General features: G+C 41.6%; 1 protein-coding gene and 1 pseudogene across 5 annotated transcripts in view; one reads left to right on the top strand and one right to left on the bottom strand.

Annotated features, from left to right (window-relative positions):
* The window catches only part of ST3GAL6 (ST3 beta-galactoside alpha-2,3-sialyltransferase 6), a 59,557-nt gene that overhangs the window by 24,327 nt on the left and 17,377 nt on the right, over nucleotides 1–17,853 (bottom strand). For 3 of the 4 annotated variants that reach the window (XM_080919351.1, XM_080919350.1, XM_080919348.1), the window contains one exon: nucleotides 12,412–12,578. The gene's annotated coding sequence lies outside the window, so the exon portion shown is untranslated. Of the gene's footprint in view, nucleotides 1–12,411; nucleotides 12,579–17,579; nucleotides 17,730–17,853 lie in introns of all 4 variants that reach the window. The other variant, XM_080919349.1, reaches the window with a different exon arrangement.
* Nucleotides 3,742–11,180, top strand: LOC308422810 (microtubule-associated protein 1 light chain 3 beta-like; annotated as a pseudogene). The gene is made up of 2 exons: nucleotides 3,742–3,766; nucleotides 10,717–11,180. The product of its transcript is annotated as a microtubule-associated protein 1 light chain 3 beta-like (transcript).

The raw sequence follows: 17,853 nt of genomic DNA, 5'->3' as shown, positions 1-17,853 counted from the left end.
ATAACACATCTTTTTATTTCAGTGCATTTGACTTTTACCAGATTTACTATTGCTTTGCTTCCCTCACCAAGGTCCCAAATGATCTAAATAATTGCACATACCATTCTGTTCATTTTTTAAAAGATGTATTTATTATATATAGTACATGGTAGCTGTCTTCAGACACACCAGAAGAGGGCATCAGATCTCATTACAGATGGTTGTGGGCCACCATGCGGTTGCTGGGATTTGAACTCAGGACTTCTGGAAAAGCAGCCAGTACTCTTAACCACTGAGCCATCTATCTCTCTAGCCCCCAATCTGTTCATTCTTATCCATGTCTAGCAACCTCAATCCAAACACCTGATTATACCAAGAGGTCAGGACGCAATCATTGCAATTTCATCTAAGAAGAAAGTAGGTGAAAAGGAGGAAAATAAGTGGAAGTGAAAAATCTTTGGTTTCTAATTGTGTGTGTCTTCATGTGTGCACATACACATGCATGTGCACATGCATGTGGAAACCAGAGGTCAAGCTCAAGTCCCACTCCTCCTCAGTTACTGTCTTCTCTTTTTTTCCTAGGCGGTGCCCAGGCTGTCTGGTCAGCAGTCCAGGGACATTCGAAACTCTGCCTTCCGAGGAGTGGTAGCACACATCTTTAATCCAAGCACTCAGAAGACAGAGGTGGGCAGGTCTCTGTGAGTTCAAGGCCAGCCTGGTCTACAGAGAAGGTTCTAGGACAGCCAGGGCTGGAACAGAACAGCCATGTTTATTCTGCACCTACCTCTTATCCCTAAGCTGGAAATCTTAAGCCACTTTTTGCCTTTGTAAATGGAACACAGTAAGTAAAAATTAAGTTGATTTTGGTTGTTGTTATTTTTTGTTTACTTTTCTAACTGAGGGTCACCTTAAGAAGCATGATTGGTGGCCCAGTGTCTGAGAGATCTCTGGGGTCCAGGTTAGTTGAGATTGCTGGTCTTCTTACAGGGTCGCCCTCCCCCTCAGCTTCTTCCAGCTTTTCCCTAACTCAACCACATGGGTCAGCAGCTTCTGTCCACTGGTTGGGTGTAAATATCTGCATCTGACTCTTTCAGCTGCTTGTTGGGTTTTTCGGAGGGCAGTCATGATAGGCCCCTTTTTGTGAGTACACCATAGTCTCAGTAACAGTGTCAGTAGCAGCTGACATGAGGCCCCTAACACATATACAGCAGAGGACTGCTGGGTCTGGTCTCAGTCAGAGAGCATGCACCTAACTCTCAAGAGACTGGAGGCCTCAGGGAGTGGGGAGGTCTGGTGGTGGTGGGGGACAACTTCATGGAAGCCGTGGGGGGAAAGGGGAGAATGAGGTATGTGATGTGGGACAGTCAGAGGGTAGACCTGGAGGGAGATAAAGTCTGTAAAAAAAAAAAAAAGAAATAAGAATCCAGATTGTCCTGGGTTTCTAGGAGCTGAGACTCACCGACACTACTGTACTGTGGGAGAATTGCTAAGCAGCTGTAAACTGTGACAACCACCTGGCTGAGCCTGCTTGTCACCTCTGTCATCTATTGCTCAGTGTAGCCACCCTCCCAAGTACCATTATAATAAATTAGTTTCAAATGACGGGAGAAAGCAAGTAAATAAGGGGGCTTTAATCCACACATACCTATAATTGAGTTTGTGTAATTCACCTGAGGGTGGGGGCCTTAGGTCAACCAGTTTGCTTGTATTTAGATGCCCACACATGTCTATAAGCCAAAGCACACCCCCAGTGTCAGCAGATTATCAATCACACTGCCCTAGAAAGCAACTGAACACAGTCCAAGGTTGTTTAAAAAAATGCTCAAAATAAGCATTTACATTTCTGCTCAAAAAAACATACTTCATGTAAATAAATAATAAAGATATAATTTGCTAGTATCAGCAAAATTTTGAAAATATGGTTACATATAAGAGCCCTAGAAAAAGATGTTAGTATTTAGCACTCAATCTGCTTCTTTGTCCCTTAACTTGTACTCTTAGGGGTAATTTCATAAAGCATAGCATTATGTGTGAGAATCTTGTTATTGTCTTATTTTTCACTGATTCATGTGAGGTTCAGCAAAACCAAAGAAATATAAGAAAATGCCCCTCCCCATCAAAAAGTAAAATAAACCTGCTTTGAAGCAGTATAGTACACAGCACTTTAAAAAAAAAAAAAACAGTTAGGAAGCTTAGGTACTTTCTAGAATTTCATGGCCAACTTTAAGCTTTGATATTCAAGGTGCAAAGAGGGCAGGGCCAACCAGGATATCCTGGTGATAAACACGCATGGCCCATCTGTTCGCAGGAAAAAGCTTCCACAAACAGACTAATTCTTTCATTATAATACGGTAAGCGGACTGACTATGTTGTTTGGAGCAAAAGTATACAAAGGAAAACCAGTCAGGATTTTATATAGGGTATGTGGCTTCAAAAATCCATAAAGGTCTAGAACTTAACTTCCACATAACAAGCAAGCGCATTTTAAGAGCTTGATGTTAAATAGGAAGGGTAGCTGATCTTGGAGCACAGGTGTCCTTTAAGCCAGAGTTTCACAAACTTTAACATGTGGGCTAGGGGGCTTCGAGGAAGTCAGAACTCACCTACAGAGGGCATGGGTCCAGCTTTTCCTCAGTGCCAAAATAAGCTTAAAAATGGTAGCACTTCAGGCTGGGAGAAAGATTCACTCCATGAAGTTCCTGCTATGCAAGCATGGGGACCTGAGTTCAGACCTCCGAAAATGTGGATGTGAATGTGGATGTGTTTTCTGTAGCTTTAGCAGGTGGTGGGGATGGAGTCTGGAAAGGGCAGATCCTTGGAGCTCACTGACCAATCCCTATAGCTAAATGGATGAACGGATGAACGCCAGGTTCAATGGTTCTCAAAAGAGAAGGAAGGAAGTGATGGAGAAAGATATCCAATGTTGACCTCTGGCCTGCATACACATAGGAGTAAGTACTACTTCCCCCCTCAGTCTCCCCCTCTGCCTCTCCCCCCTCCACACACAGTTTTTTAAGACAACAGCTTTTCTTTCTCTTCAATAACACAAGAATGTATCATTTGTATTGATCTTCTAAAGTAACAAACAGCCAGTAATTGTAGCAATGCCTGTCAGGGTAACTATAAGCTTGCTAAGTGGTTATGTGGGTATGAGCCTCTTGATGATAAAAGTTGTTGCCCATCACACAATTTAAGAGAAAACGAGTTTAGTCTGTCCCTTAGAGATCTATTCCGGTATCACCCTGTCATCTCAAGATAAAAAGCAGGAGACTTGTCATTTTAGACTTCCTCATGGTACCTTTGTTGGCATTGTTCTGAAAGTGCTGATAACAGTAAAAGAGGAGCTATCTCTAGAGCAGAAACCAAGGGTCAGTACCAGCCAGGGAGAGATGAGAGCCACATGAACAGGTTACCCCCCCTGAACATGAGATTCTTTTTTTTTTTAAGATTTATTTATTTATGCATATTAGTACACTGTCATTGTCTTCAGACACACCAGAAGAGGGCATCAGATCTCATTACAGATGGCTGTGAGCCACCATGTGGTTGCTGGGAATTGAACTCAGGACCTCTGGAAGAGCAGTCAGTGCTCTTAACCGCTGAGCCATCTCTCCAGTCCCAAACATGAGATTCTTAATGCCTACAAAAGGTTGAGGATCGCCGCTCTGGGATTCACTATAGAACCAGGAGGCGGGCAAAGAAAATTATTGGGTTTGTGGAAATATAGTGACCACAAGAGATGGGACAGTAAGTGCTCCAAATATGGCGTCCTGTTTCCTGAAAGCAGGTAGGACCTGTCACGTGTTACCTCCAGCATAAGGGCCTGGCACACAGAAGTTGCTAACTAGATGAGAGTTGACTATAGTTAGATATCAGAACTCAGTTCTTCACTGTTAATGCCTGGCATGTGGCACATGCCCAGGGAGTACTAATAACATAACGTCATTGAGAAATGAGCACTGGCATGTGGCAAAACACCTGGGAAAGGATTCCGATGTATTGTTGCTTGCCACCCTGACAACATCCTCGGGAGATGTGGTAGGCTTACACAGTAGCTGTTTGAGGAGACGGAACCTGAAGGGCCGATAGAAGTTTCCCACCTAACACGTAGCAGAACCACGACTCCAACCTTATCTTTCATACCAGAATCATTACAGACACCACCTCTCTCAGAGGCACCCTTCACAGATGAGCAGTTCTGTACTTTTAACACCAGATTAAACATTACAGAATGTTTCTAATAGCTGCCAATTCCACCCATTTCTTCAGCAGAAGTAACTCAACATCAATGAATAAAGTGGAAAGTTTACAGTCTGACACAAACTCTGATTTAAAAAAAAAACCTATTATGTTCAACCTTCTTCCTTACAACCTGCCCCTCCCCGCTACACAAAGCAAACCCTATAAAATGGTACTAGAAAAACGGACATAGAGGGGGGAGCTCTTAGTGTTTTCTCCAGCCCGAGGGAACTTGCTAATCTGATCTGCCAAAAAGGAAAAAAGTGTATTCAAAAACAGTAGTGAAAACTCCCTAAGTACAAAATACCTTGTGGGTCTCGAAATCAGTATCATCCAACAGCAGTTGTAGTGTTCGATTTTTCCAATGCTGGGCATCTGTAGACCCCTGCTGTCTGGCCTCTGTGACTCCATTTCTTCTTGGCCTTTTTCTGGGGGCTTCTGAGTAACCACTTGTAAGCTAAACCACCCCATGATCTGGTGCTGATCTTGGTTCAGGAAAAGACAGGCTACAGAGCCCAGAGCTTTGATCAGATTCCTGTAGAAAGTGTTCTTTGTCAAAGGTGGTTCCCATCAATAGGTTCCTACATTAGATCACCCTTTCCAAATATCTGCATTCATTTATTTATATTCTATCTCACTTCCCCCTCCTCCCTGCAGCTTGGTAGCCAAACTGTTTTTAAAGTTTCTTATAAGTTACTAAGGTCCTAAACCACGTCTCCATGTTCTCTGTAGCGAAGCCCTTCATGTGCTTCCTGCTTGGTCTGTGATGTATGGGTTCACACTAGGCTGACCTCATACCCAGAGTGCAGATGCTAAGACCTAGTAGATTACATATCTGTGAAAATCAGAAAAGAACAAAACACTAGCTCCACACATGCCAATGTGGACCCAATACCTATGATTTTCAGCCCAGCTAGGTTTCAGCTGTGACTTTCTCCTTAGTCACCTCTGGTCCATGGCTCACCTCTAAATCCTTACCCAGGAACCTTGCTGACAACTCTGTCTATTCAGCCCTCTGCTAATCCTCAGGCCACAGTAATACACACTCAAACTGCCTGGAATGAGGTCATCCGAGCTCACGTCCTGCCTGCCTTCCTCTTTACATGTATAGCTCAGTTTCTGATTGTTCTCTGTAATTACATACCCATGTGGAAAAAACCAAAAAGCTGGAGTCTGTGTTAATTTCTAACGCTTAGAACCAGCCCTAAGCTAAACCTCCTAGATCCAGCCATTTTTGCTTAGCCCAGGTCTTTCTGGAAACACTGGACCCCACGCTGACAGATGGAAAAGCCTCAGTCTTCAACTCACAACCTCCCTGTGAAGTACAGTCCTTATTACTTTATCTGATGGTCCATCCCAACCGGAGGGATGGCTCTCTTACATCTGAGGCCCTTGTTCCTCTGGAGACCACAGCCACGTAATTAACAGCATAGCTTATTATGTACACAGTGAATGCATCGCATGGTATTAAGCCCGTTCGTGAGTGATAATTAAGTCGAGAGTTTTAACATAGTCTGTGAAATTGTTAGTAATACTCAAAGCAATGGTCAGAATTCAAGCTGGCAACTATTTGATTTCATGGCCCACAATTTTAAACTATGATTTAGTAAAACTATAATAACTGTATTTTTAACTATTACACTATGAACTTAGAAAACCATAATAACTATTTTAAAGTGTAACAGTTTGAGCATAATGATACATTTTAAATCTGAAACAGAAACAGACTGGCTTTTAGCTCATTGGCAGAGCATGTGCTTAGCATTCACAAGACCCTAGATTCAATTTCCAACACCATGCAAATAGAAAGCGAATGATGATATGATACACATTAAACATGCTTATTAAAACACAGTAACTCAGTACTAACCTATCTCACAAAAAAAACAAAAAACAAAAAACAAAAAAAAAAATAGTTTAAGGCATCAGTGGAATTTTCTGCTACAAACATCTGGAAATTTTTCACTAGGCTAAAATGAACGGAATCAAGCACATGTTTGTGACAGTACCAAAAGAGGCTGCTATTTTAAATGACATTATTTGGTACTACCATTTGATTATAACATACTAAGGTGGGGCTGGTTAAGAGTACTGATTGCTCTTCCAGAGGTCCTGGGGTCAATTCCCAGCAACCACATGGTGATTCACAACCATCTGTAATGGGATCTGATTCCCTCTCCTGGTATGTCTGAAGACAGCTACAGTGTACTCATATAAATAAAATAAATAAATATGAAAAACAAAATTAAGGTGAGAAAAACACCTTCAAATAAACCTATAGAAAATTATTTGATTTTTATCCCCTCCAAAAAATATATTATTTTGAATAGTCTCAAGCACCTGTCCCCAACTACATAAATTCTGGCCAATATCTAAAACCATGGCTATTTTAATTCTTCCTGACAGAAAGGCAATGTATGTACAATTAAGTTTTTTGTCTTCCATCCATCAGTTAATTTAGATAATGCACTAATCTTCAGCCACCCATGCTTTTTTTTCAGTGTGTGCAGAAAGCCCATGAATTGCCAGACAGAATTCATCATACGCATATGCAGACAGCTTGTTTCATCTTTCATATACTTGAACGTAAGCTGTCATTGCCAAAGCAGATGACTCCCCCCCCCCCCCACTTCAGGGAACAAGTTCATTGCAGACGTGAAACGGAGAGAAATCACTTTCACCAGACTTTGTATTTTTACTAGCACAGCTGGACGTGAAAACCACTCAGCTAACAGCAACTGCCATTGGGTGCTAAAAATAAATGAACAAAAGTCCTTGTTCTTAGAACCTCTCACTTGACACTCCACTGCACACACACAAGGAAGTTTTCAGGAAACTTTGCATCCTGTATGCATGCCTGTTTTCTCTCAGGGGCCCATTTCCTTTCCTCCCTTCTCCCTCCCATGTCTTCCCCCCCTATATCCCTCATCTCACCCCCCTCTCTCCTCTTCCCTGTCTCCCTCTCCCCCAGCCTCCTCCCTTCTCCCTCCCTTATCCCATCTCATTATTTGTTTTTGAGATAGAGTTTCTGTGTAGCCCTGGCTATCCTGAAACTCACACCCTGTTGATCAGGCTGACCTCAAACTCAAGAGATCTGCTGCCTGCCTCCGCCTCTCTGCCTTCATCTCTGCCTCTCTGCCTTCTCTGCCTGTGAGGATTAAATATGTGCCACCACACTATCCTTCCATCCACTTGTTTTAGAGTAGATGTTTTTTTCTTTCTCAGACAGGGTTTCATGTACCCAGGCTGGCCTCATACTCACTATCATAGCAGAAGCTAACCCTGAAGTCCTGATTCTTCTGCCTCCCCCTTTCAAGTGCTGAGAATTTTAGTGTGAGCCACTACAGCTGGACTGTTTTTCTATTTTCATACTCTACTGGGAAAATACCAACTGCAAAAAGCATTTGATAATATAAATGTGTAATAACTATGCTTAATTTTTTAAAATTAGCTTTATTATAATAGGAATGATACACAGTGAACTTGTCAGCTCAGTTGTACAACGTGATGAGATTTGGAGAATGTAGGTAACCCTGTAGCAATCGCCAATGTGAGAAGACCAAATGTTTTTTCATCACACCCCAAATTCTCTAGGTTGCAGTCAGCTCCCTGCCCCTTCCTCCTGATCCCTGGCAGCCTGTTGACATCACTATAGTCTTGCCTCTTCTATACTTTCAGAGAGATTCATCCATACAGTGTGTATCTTATTTTTGTTAACATAACATCTTAAAAGCACATTCATTGTTGCTGCTTGTACCGAATTTGTATTGCTAGATAGTGTTTCACTGTGGCTAGGTATACAGGAATTGATTGATCATTCTCCTGGAAAGAGACATTTGATTTGTTTGCAGATGTTGGTTTAGTGCAGATAAAGTACAGTGACCATTCAAATATAGCTTTTTGGGCAGAAATATGATTTCATGGATAGTCTACCGGCTAGTTGGTTTTTGTCAACTTGACACAAGCTAGGGTCACCTGTGAAAGAGGAAACTCTAAAAAGTTGCATTTTCTTGCTGATGGATGTGGAAGGGCCCAGCTCACTGTAGTTCTAGATCATATAAGAAAGCAAGCTAAGCAATCGGGTGTTTGTTAGTTTTATGCCAACTTGGCACAACTAGAGTCATTTGGGAAGAAGGAAATGCAACTGAGAAGATGCCCCCAGTAGATTGTCTTGTGGGGGAGTATGTACGGCATCTTTTTGATTGGTAAATGATTGTGGAAGGGCCCAGCCCACTGAAGATGGTACCACTCCTGACCAAGTGTGTCTGGGTTGTATAAACATGCAGGCTGAGCAAGCAAGCCATCAGAAGCAAGCTCATAAGCAGTGTTCCTAGTCTCTACAGTTCCTACCTTGGCTTCCTTCAGTGGTTGACTAAACCTAAAAGCCAAATAAACCCTTTCCTCCCCATGTTTGTTTTGGTCAGTATTTTATTGCAGCAGCAGAAACCACACTAAGAAGGTACAGAAAATATCTCTAACTTTATACGAAGGCTTTGTGTTATATTCTGACATCTATTTTTAAACATATTTCCTTCAGTCAGTTAAAATGAAAATAAATATATAACTGTTTGACTTACTTCTGCTATTGGAGAACACAAAGATTGAACAAAGAAGCTCTAAATGTATTGATAATCATAATGCATTGATCATGTTTATATAGTTAAACATGATGCATATGAACTCAAGATTACGGAAAACAGCACTCAGTGTGATACTAAACTTAAGCTACACATATTCAAAACTCATTTTGGCTATCTGTTACTGGTAAAGAAAAAATATTTAATTTCCCTGGCAATCTAGTGTGATTCAGAGACTGAATCACCAGGAAGGTAACAGAAATACACACTCTTGCCCTGATCCTCTGAGTCGAAATCTGGACTTCTGCCTGGGAGTTATGTGCTTACAAAACACAGCTAGAAGTCAGAGGGCGGTAAACAGAACCCCACTGAGAGAGTCCAGCCCTCATGCAAACTTGGGGTTTGAGGTCTTAGAAGTTCTTCCAACTTCTATGCCCCAAGCAAATGAACAGAATTTTCTCAGGAGAAACAAGTCAAATACCTTTTGAGGATAAAAGGGATTGAAGAAAAGACCCTCTCACCATAGCAAGCAAACCACTGTCCTGTGACACTACTCACATTTTGGGAAGAAAATTTGTAGAACCCCCCTCGAACCTGTGTTGAATCCCCAGGACCCACATGGGGAAAGGAGAAAAACAACTTCCACAAGTTGTCCTTTGGCCACTTGTCACACACACCACCACCGACAACAAACAAATGTAACTTAAAGATCTTCTTTCAAAGCTCCAAATGAATCACCATTCATAAACTGACAACAGTGTTTCCAGTTACTGCTATGTGTAATGGGGAATCAAGAAAGTTAGAGAATCTAGGCATAGCAGAGCATTTTTATGTGGATTAAAACTCTACCCCTTGGCACAATTCCTGCCTCATATTGACAGCTCACTCAGCAATACTTATTCAAGAATAAATAAATCAATAAAGAACTGGGGTCTTTCTAGTCTCTGAGGTGTTACTACCTGGCCCACTTCTCTCTGGTGGTACTAAAAGAGCCTGGCTTTTATGTCCTCTGCCTGTACATCTCAATACTCACTTTCACCTTTGGCCATCCGCATCCAGACTCTGGCTGCTATCTCACTCTCATTTCCTAAATCCGCCTCCTCACCCCTTCTCACTCAGCATTTCTTTTCCTACTCTTAATGATCTCTAATCCTTCCTTTAAACCAGCCCACATGTGCGAGCTGGCCTAAAACTCTGTAAGTGCACCCCCATTCTGGCCATTCCCCCACACTAAAACGTGCCCTGGCTATCTAGCATGTGCACATAGAACCACTAAGCCCAGCACTCCAGACTTCCGTACTCTGGCCCTTCCATGAACCTCTCCTGGTCTTCAGGCAATTCTCAGTTTGGAGGCAGGAGCATGACTGGGTGCTGAGGTTACCTGTTTGGCAGTTGAACCCTCAGATTGAACTCTTCTGAGAATTCAAAAGACTGTGGAACCTGCTTAGCTTCTCTGTGTCTCATTTCCTTCTGCACAACGGGGATTAAAGATGCTATGGGACTAAAGTATATTACAAGTAATAACTGTAATTTAAGCACCTAGCAGAGTGTGATACCATTTTAAATCTTATTTTAACTTTTCTCTTACAATTTGTGAAACTGTCCATACACCAAGCCTTCCCTCGGTGATTGATGAGGGTGTGGCTATGAAACACCATCAATAATCTCAGGATCAAAAAATAAGACATTCTCTAGGACCTAATTCCAAGAACACAGTGACTATTCAAATTTCCAATGCTGCTAAAGCATAAGATTCTCAATCAATATATGCTCCGCATAAAAGAGATCTCCAAAGAAGACATTACAGTTGGGCCAGCAAGATGGCTTAGTGCAGTGGTTCTCAACCAAAGGTCTTGACTAACTTGGGGGTCATATATTAGATATTCTGCATATCAGATATTTACATTAAGATTTGTAACAGTACACTCAAAGGAAGTGATCTTCACGGTAGCCAGATCATCTTATCCGGGACCCCCATGCACTGTGCCAACTGAGAAGACCTTCGGGCAGTGCTGGAGTTTTGAACAGTGGAAGATATCCGACTCATCCAGAAGCAGCACCCAACCAAGATCTCAGTGATTATGGAGCCATATAGGGGTGAGAAGCAGCTGCCCATGCTAGACAAGACCAAGTTAGAACAAGTTCCTTATACCTGATCATGTGAACATGAGCAAGCTCATCAAGGTAATTAGAAGGCACCTGCAGCTCAATGATAACCAAGCCTTCTTCATCCTGGTGAATGGGCACAGCATGGTGAGTGTGTCCATGCTCATCTCTGATGTGTACCAGAGTGAGAGAGATGAAGACGGCTTCCTGTACAGGGTCTTTGCCTCCCAGGAGACATTCCGGACAGCACTGGCTGTGTACCAGGAGAACAATGCCTAACCTTAAGCCCTTACTAAGGCAAAAAGGGAGGTTACCAGCGGAAGCTGGTCAGCTCACCACCCACAGATCAGAAGGTAGGCACACACATAGGCTATTAGGAACTGTTTATCAGCCAGAAACTGAGCTCCACAGGAGTGTGTTCAGTTTGGAAACACATCTAAACTAGGCTATCTTGTGTTCAAACTTTAAAAGTTTAAAATTATACTTTGCATCTTAAGTTACAAAAAAAAAAAAAATGTAACAGTAGCAAACTTGACTAACAACTAAAACATTGTTACCATTGGGGTCACTACAACACTGGGAACTATATTAAAGGGTTCCAGCATTAGGAAGGTGGAGAAGTACTGAATCAGCAGTGCTTGCCACAGAGGCTGACAAGCAGCATCTGGTCTTCAGGACCTACACGGTAGAAGGAGGAGACAATTAACTCTTGCAAGTAGTCTTCTGGCCTCCACACACGTGCAGGGACATTTGTGTGCCGGCACACAAACAGCACACTCAGGAGCACGCAGACATGGGCATTAACAAAATTTAATGTTTTAAAAGGCTGTGCGTTAGCAAAGTTGCTAGTAGAATAACCCTTTCTTGATAAATCTTAATGGATTCAAAAGACTACAAGAGCTCTCGTCTGTTTTTAAGTAGCTGATTCCTGATGGATATTTCGCTTTAAAGCTACCTCAAAATTAAAGAGGAGTTGGGTGTTTTGAGAGTTGTATGAGTAGTTTTGAGAATAAACCTAACATTTGAGTGGTGTGATGAAATTACTATTAATTCTCTCATTAAAGATGGAGGGAAATAGAGCCTATAGAGAAAACCAGGCCCAGGATGAGTAGGCCTCATGCCGAAGGTTTGAAGGTTTATTACGCACTATTTGCCGCATACATAATGTCCTATTTTGACCTTTGGAGTTTTCTTATTCCCCCTTTCCATTTGCCGTAAAACAGCTCCACAGACATACATGCAGGCAAGGCACCAGTGCACATAAAATAAAAACAAATAAATCATATTTTTAAAAAATGCTTTCTAGCCTCCATTGTTTGACTTCTGAATATGCTGATAGAGGAACCGGTCAGTTTAAGTCTCCTAAGTCTTTCTAGCCACCTGCAAACCTTGCCAGAAGAAAAACAGCTTGCGGCTGGAATCGCATTCACACCACCTGCCAGCAACGCGAACTCCCAGTGTTGAAAAGCCCATCTGAGGAACCTAAGACCCGTGGGCTGCCTCCACCAACCTGTGCCTTTAGCCTGTGTTTCCTGATTGCCCTTTCTTTCTGAAGAATGTAGTGAGGAGAGCTGGGGGAGAATGGGAAGCCTCAGGAGCCTACTGATGACACGTGGAGGTCTTGATGCTGGAAATAATCCGGGATGAGGGGGTTTGGTGTTGCTTCACTTGTGTGCTCTGAAACAAAACACAAGATCGTACATTTAGAGAATGGTAAGAAGCCACAAGTAATTAAAACTGTTAAAAAATAAATAAAATAAGAACACTGTCTTAGCTCATTTAGGATTTCTTAAAAGCTTCTTTATGGGGATGTTTAGATGAGATTACCAAACACAAAAGATTAATAAACAGAAAAACCCAACAGCCAAGCAAGCCCCACATTACATTCCCATCCTTTCAGATTGGCTTTCCAAAGGATACAGGATCCAGCTCAATCGAGTTGAAAAATACCATCCAGTTCAATTAATCCAAAGCAAGCTGGAAGCAAACGGTCTCTCCTTTGAGTTACATTTACAAACACACACACACACACACACACACACACACACACACACAGGTGGGGGGTTTATTGTTAAATGCACAAGTGAGGAGGAGCTACAAGTTCTCAAAGCTAGAAAGGAAAACAGGAAGCGGTTGAGAATATTGAGAATATAAACAGTATCACAGTACAGTAAAAGAACAACCAGCAGCCAGCATCAGAAAATGCCATGGGCCACTTCCTACAAAAAAAAAAAAGCTGCAAAGAAAACTTAGGTGTTCCTCATATAGCTTTTCAGCTTTTCTTACATAAGGTTAACTAGATCTCTTAATAAAGTAATATACAAAAATAAAATAGGGTGACTTTCATATCTAAAGTCTGTGCAAATAATTATGCTGATCACAAAATCACAGAACACCAAAAAAAGACAGAGTCCACCAAAAACAGATTATAAAATTGAGCACAGAAATGTTATTTTAGCATGTGTCTAAACAAACACGTGACAAACTGCTGAGGAAAAAAAAGTCAGTTGATATTCTGTGCCATGGAGGATTTTTAACTTGTAGGAAAATATAAAAATACTATTTTTATATACTACATACTTTTTTTGAAGTACTGAGAAATTAGGCCTCTTAGAACTCAGATGTGGTATCTTGCATGGCCACCCTAACATATAATAACAAAGTTCTGTGAGGCAGAACAGATAAAGAACAGCCAACAATCTCATATCAAAACCAGCTGGGGACAGAGATTTGGTACACCTGGAGAAAATAATTCAAGAGAGGAGCAAGACCAGTCTACTGTTCGAAGGACCTTCACGAAGAGGAACTTCATGGTTCGAAAGCTATTCAGAGAATTAGGTGTGAGCTGCTCCTTAGGAAAGATTTCCTAAGACTTAGGCTACCTAGAGATAATAATGGGCTACTACATCACTTGTTACTAAAGATACTTTTTCTGCTCTCCAGTCTTCTCCGTGGGATTTGAAGAACAGCACTTAGAAACTATTAGCATCAGATGGACGTGCCAATTCTGATTTTGTAGGTCTGAGGAAAGATCTCATCCCCACTCCCACCCCTCCTAGCAGGCTCCCAGATGATTCCAAAGTCTATGGCCCCATACTTTTTGTGGTAAGGGTGGAGTAAGAACCAATGTTTCCCAAATGCAGTCCTGTGTGTGTGTGTGTGTGTACACATATATAGGCTAGTGTGCATACACACACACATAAACACACACACACACACACACACACACACACACACACACACATATGGTCTGGAAAGAAGCTTTTCAGCCCCTGAGTTGAGGGCAGATAATGATTACTAACAGGTTTAGAGGTTTGATGAGGACACACCCAAGTTCCCAAAAAAAAAATTTGACATCATGATGTTTCAAGGACCTTACAGTCATATCTTGAGTAATAATTGTGCACAATTTCAATGATGAAGTTTGTTTCTATTTAAAAAAAAACACAAAAACAAAAACAGTGCAGTGCTTTCATCCTGAGCTTAGAAAGTAACCACAGCCAATAATTTATTAATGTAGTGTAGCACAGAAAGTGAAAAAGAAGGCTCTAAAGTTCACAATGGTTTCTGCAAAGCTGAGTAGCTGTAAAAGGAAATGCAGTCTCTCGAGGGCACACATTGCAGCCCTTGTGTAGGCTGTCCCTTCTTTTTCTAGCCCTGGCATTGCACATAAGACCCTATTGGGTCATCAACCGGTCAAACTTGGTTCTGTTCCCCCATTCACCTCATAAGTCTGGTTTTCAATCATTTCTTATCCTTCTATGAAGCCTTTCCTGGAGAAATATACAGATCTGTATGAAGCCCTTTCTCAAACTGTAAGCATCCTTTCGTTTCTCTTCTGGAGAAAATAATACTACAATCAACAAGGGCCAAGCCAGACCTGATGGTCCATGTCTGTTGCCCCAGCTATTCTAGAGGTTGGGAAAGAACAAGGGCCAGGCCAGGCAGCCTGGGCAACTTGGTAACATCTCATTCCAATATAAACAAATAGCAAAGGGGCTGGAGAGAGCTCAGGGGGAAGCGCTTGACTGACTGGTATGTGTAAAGACCAAGTTATTTCCTAGTACCAGTCAAAGAAACAAAAGATAAAAACACTTCTGTTGCCTTCCTGAATTACAAGAAACAGCACCTGATTTACAGAAGCTCCCTTTTCAAATCATCTACCTGCTTTTGCCAGGTTTCTTGCCTTTTTTTTCTTTCTGAATCAGCCTAGATCACCCTGCCCCTTCTACTGCTATTCTGATACCTTTCTTGGCCTTTTCAGCCATGTTTAAAATAAAGAAATGAATCAAACCCGGAGATTCCAGTGTTAGAAGTTGTCCGTCTTCTCAGGGCAAACGTGTGATGACATGTGTATCACTGCCCTGTAGACGGTCTCCTGACTGAGTTACAAATGAGAGGTGGGGCTTGATTTGAAGTTTTATATAACACACACTTTCTCTCTCTCACACATGTTATGAATGAACCACTAGTTATATGTTTTATTAAACCATATATTTTAGATTCACTTCCTGTCAGTATATTAATAATCCTTCTATCAGAGCGTTGCTAAAATTCAGTAAATTTGGTAAAATTACTCTAAACTTTGTTTCATCTCTAAAGTGATACTCAGTAAACTAATTCCCAATGTCTACAGAAACACAGAACTTAATCTCAGACATTGTTCTAGCCGCCAGGGATACAGTGTCTCAGAGACATCCAGCAACAAACCATTCCTGAACATTTATCAAATTATGGTTGGGAACTACCGGAACTGATCTAGGCAGGGAATGGAAGCAAACAGTTTCAGATGAAACAGTCTCGGAAGAAAAAGCATTTGTGCCAGAGGGAACAGCACTTGCAACCATCCAACAGCAGTCTTTGAGCAGTCACCAGAACCGACAGGATGGAAGGAGAGAACTGAGCACCAGGAGCTGTTTCTGACCTTCACAGATGTGCAAGGCATGAACATATGCAAACACACACACACACACACACACACACACACACACACACGCACACGAAATAAAGTGAAAAAATCTTGGATAATACATTTCTCGTGTATATGAACCTATAGTAATGTTAACAATTAAACATTCTAACTACTCGGTGGTGGCACACTCCTGGAGTCCCAGTACTTGGGAGGAAAAGGCTGGCAGATCTCTGAATTCAAGGTCAACCTAGTCTCGTTCTAGGACAGAACAACAGAGCAAGTTCTAGGACAGCCAGGGCTACATGGAGAAACCGTGTCTTGAAAAACAAAAACAGAAGAAAAAAAATAACATCAGAACACAGAACTAAATAATTTTTCTTTTTTCTTTTCTTTTTCTTTCTTTCTTTCTTTTTTTTTTTTTTTTTTACAAGAACCAAGCTGACTAAACAGAAAAACCAAGCATGTGGAGAAGCAGATAAACAAAGGTTTCTCTTGAATTCTTTGATGTTCTGTCCAAGACATATGTTTTATGCCCAAAGTACAAACATAAAATCTGCCGTTTTTCTTTTTTTAAAATGGTAAGGATTGTGAAGTGTGCACTGTGGTGCATAGACAATGTTTAACAACAATCAAACAACTCAGTGACATGCCTGAGACATATTAACCACAAACAGGAATATTTGCATTTGCGGCATTTTTAGCTCAAGGACATTAGAACGAGGTATGAACAAGGTATACTGACTGTCTGGTGTAAACTGAAGTCAGAGCTACAAATACATAAAGACTCATCTATGGGATTCCTGCACCTTCTTTGTATAAAGAAGCATCTGGTTAAAAAAAAAGGCCTACCCTCAAACATTGTTATTTCAGAATATGTGTAACTATTTGCTAATATCTACATTATTTTAAAAAGGGCATTTGTCTTGGGGGGGTGTGGAGTTGAAATGACTCACAATGAAATTCACATTCCCAAGTGGCAAAATTAAAGAAAAAAAATCTATGTTCCCACTGCAAGAACTCATGTTAGCACACGTGCTGCTTTCACAAGTACAAAAATGCTTTAGCGCATTCCAAAGGCAATGCAAGGAGATAGCGCCTCTTCTCAGATCCTGGCTGAAGTCCAAGAAATCCTCCTCGGCTGAGGGAAAAAAAAAACCCTCCTAGTGTCCGGGAGCCCAGTGGGCTAGCTCAGCTGAAACCCCGTTAGTACCTTAGTGAGAAAACTGGCCGGATGAAGCGGCAGTGTCATACGCAACTGTACACTCACCCTCTTGTCTGAGATTTGCTAGACCCATCTGTCCCACACCACAGAATCTCCGGATGCCAGGGCTGAGCTCAAATTACATCACCTGACGGGCAAATCCTCAGTCACATATTTAAAGAGTTAAGCAGAACCTAAACAGAGCCCTTTGTTCTGCTCTTGATCACTTAACTGCTTGTTCCAGGTACACTGCTTTACAGTTTAAGTTATAATAAATATATCTAGCGTCTAAAGGATGTGAGTAGCCTAAAACTCCCTCCTTTTTCTCCAGGTATAAATCCCAAGAACAAAAAACTGAAAGACACTCAAGGGACTGAGAAATATCTCTCTCTCCCTCTCACGCTCTGACACACACACACACACACACACACACACACACCAGAAAACAACATTAACATTAAACTTCTGAAAGTTTTACATTTATGCTTTTCTGTGCCCTGAAGCTGTTTCTATAGTTACTAACAACACAGAAGGGAAAGGACTGGAAGGAAGGGTGCATGTCTACCTGGCAGCCACTCTGGAGGACTTCATCCCAGACTGAAGGGCAGTCTGTGATCAGAGTGTGGAACGGAACAGCTAGCAGCTGATCTCCTAGGACGGGAAGCCAGGACACTAGCCGGGATCACAGGAACTGGGCTGTGTCTGTGAACTCACCCTGGAGATTTCAAAACAGTACTTTCTTTGTGATCACACCAGAAACTTAGCCCCAAATAAACACTAAATCAAGTAGTAAGACAGTTTGAAATCAATTCCTGCTGAAAAACTAAACAAAAACAAAA

This window comes from Micromys minutus, assembly GCF_963924665.1.
Source record: "Micromys minutus genome assembly, chromosome: 7".
In the NCBI taxonomy this organism is placed as follows: Eukaryota; Metazoa; Chordata; class Mammalia; order Rodentia; family Muridae; genus Micromys; species Micromys minutus.
Note: the sequence above shows the minus strand (reverse complement) of the source record. Positions and strands in the feature narration are given on the sequence as shown.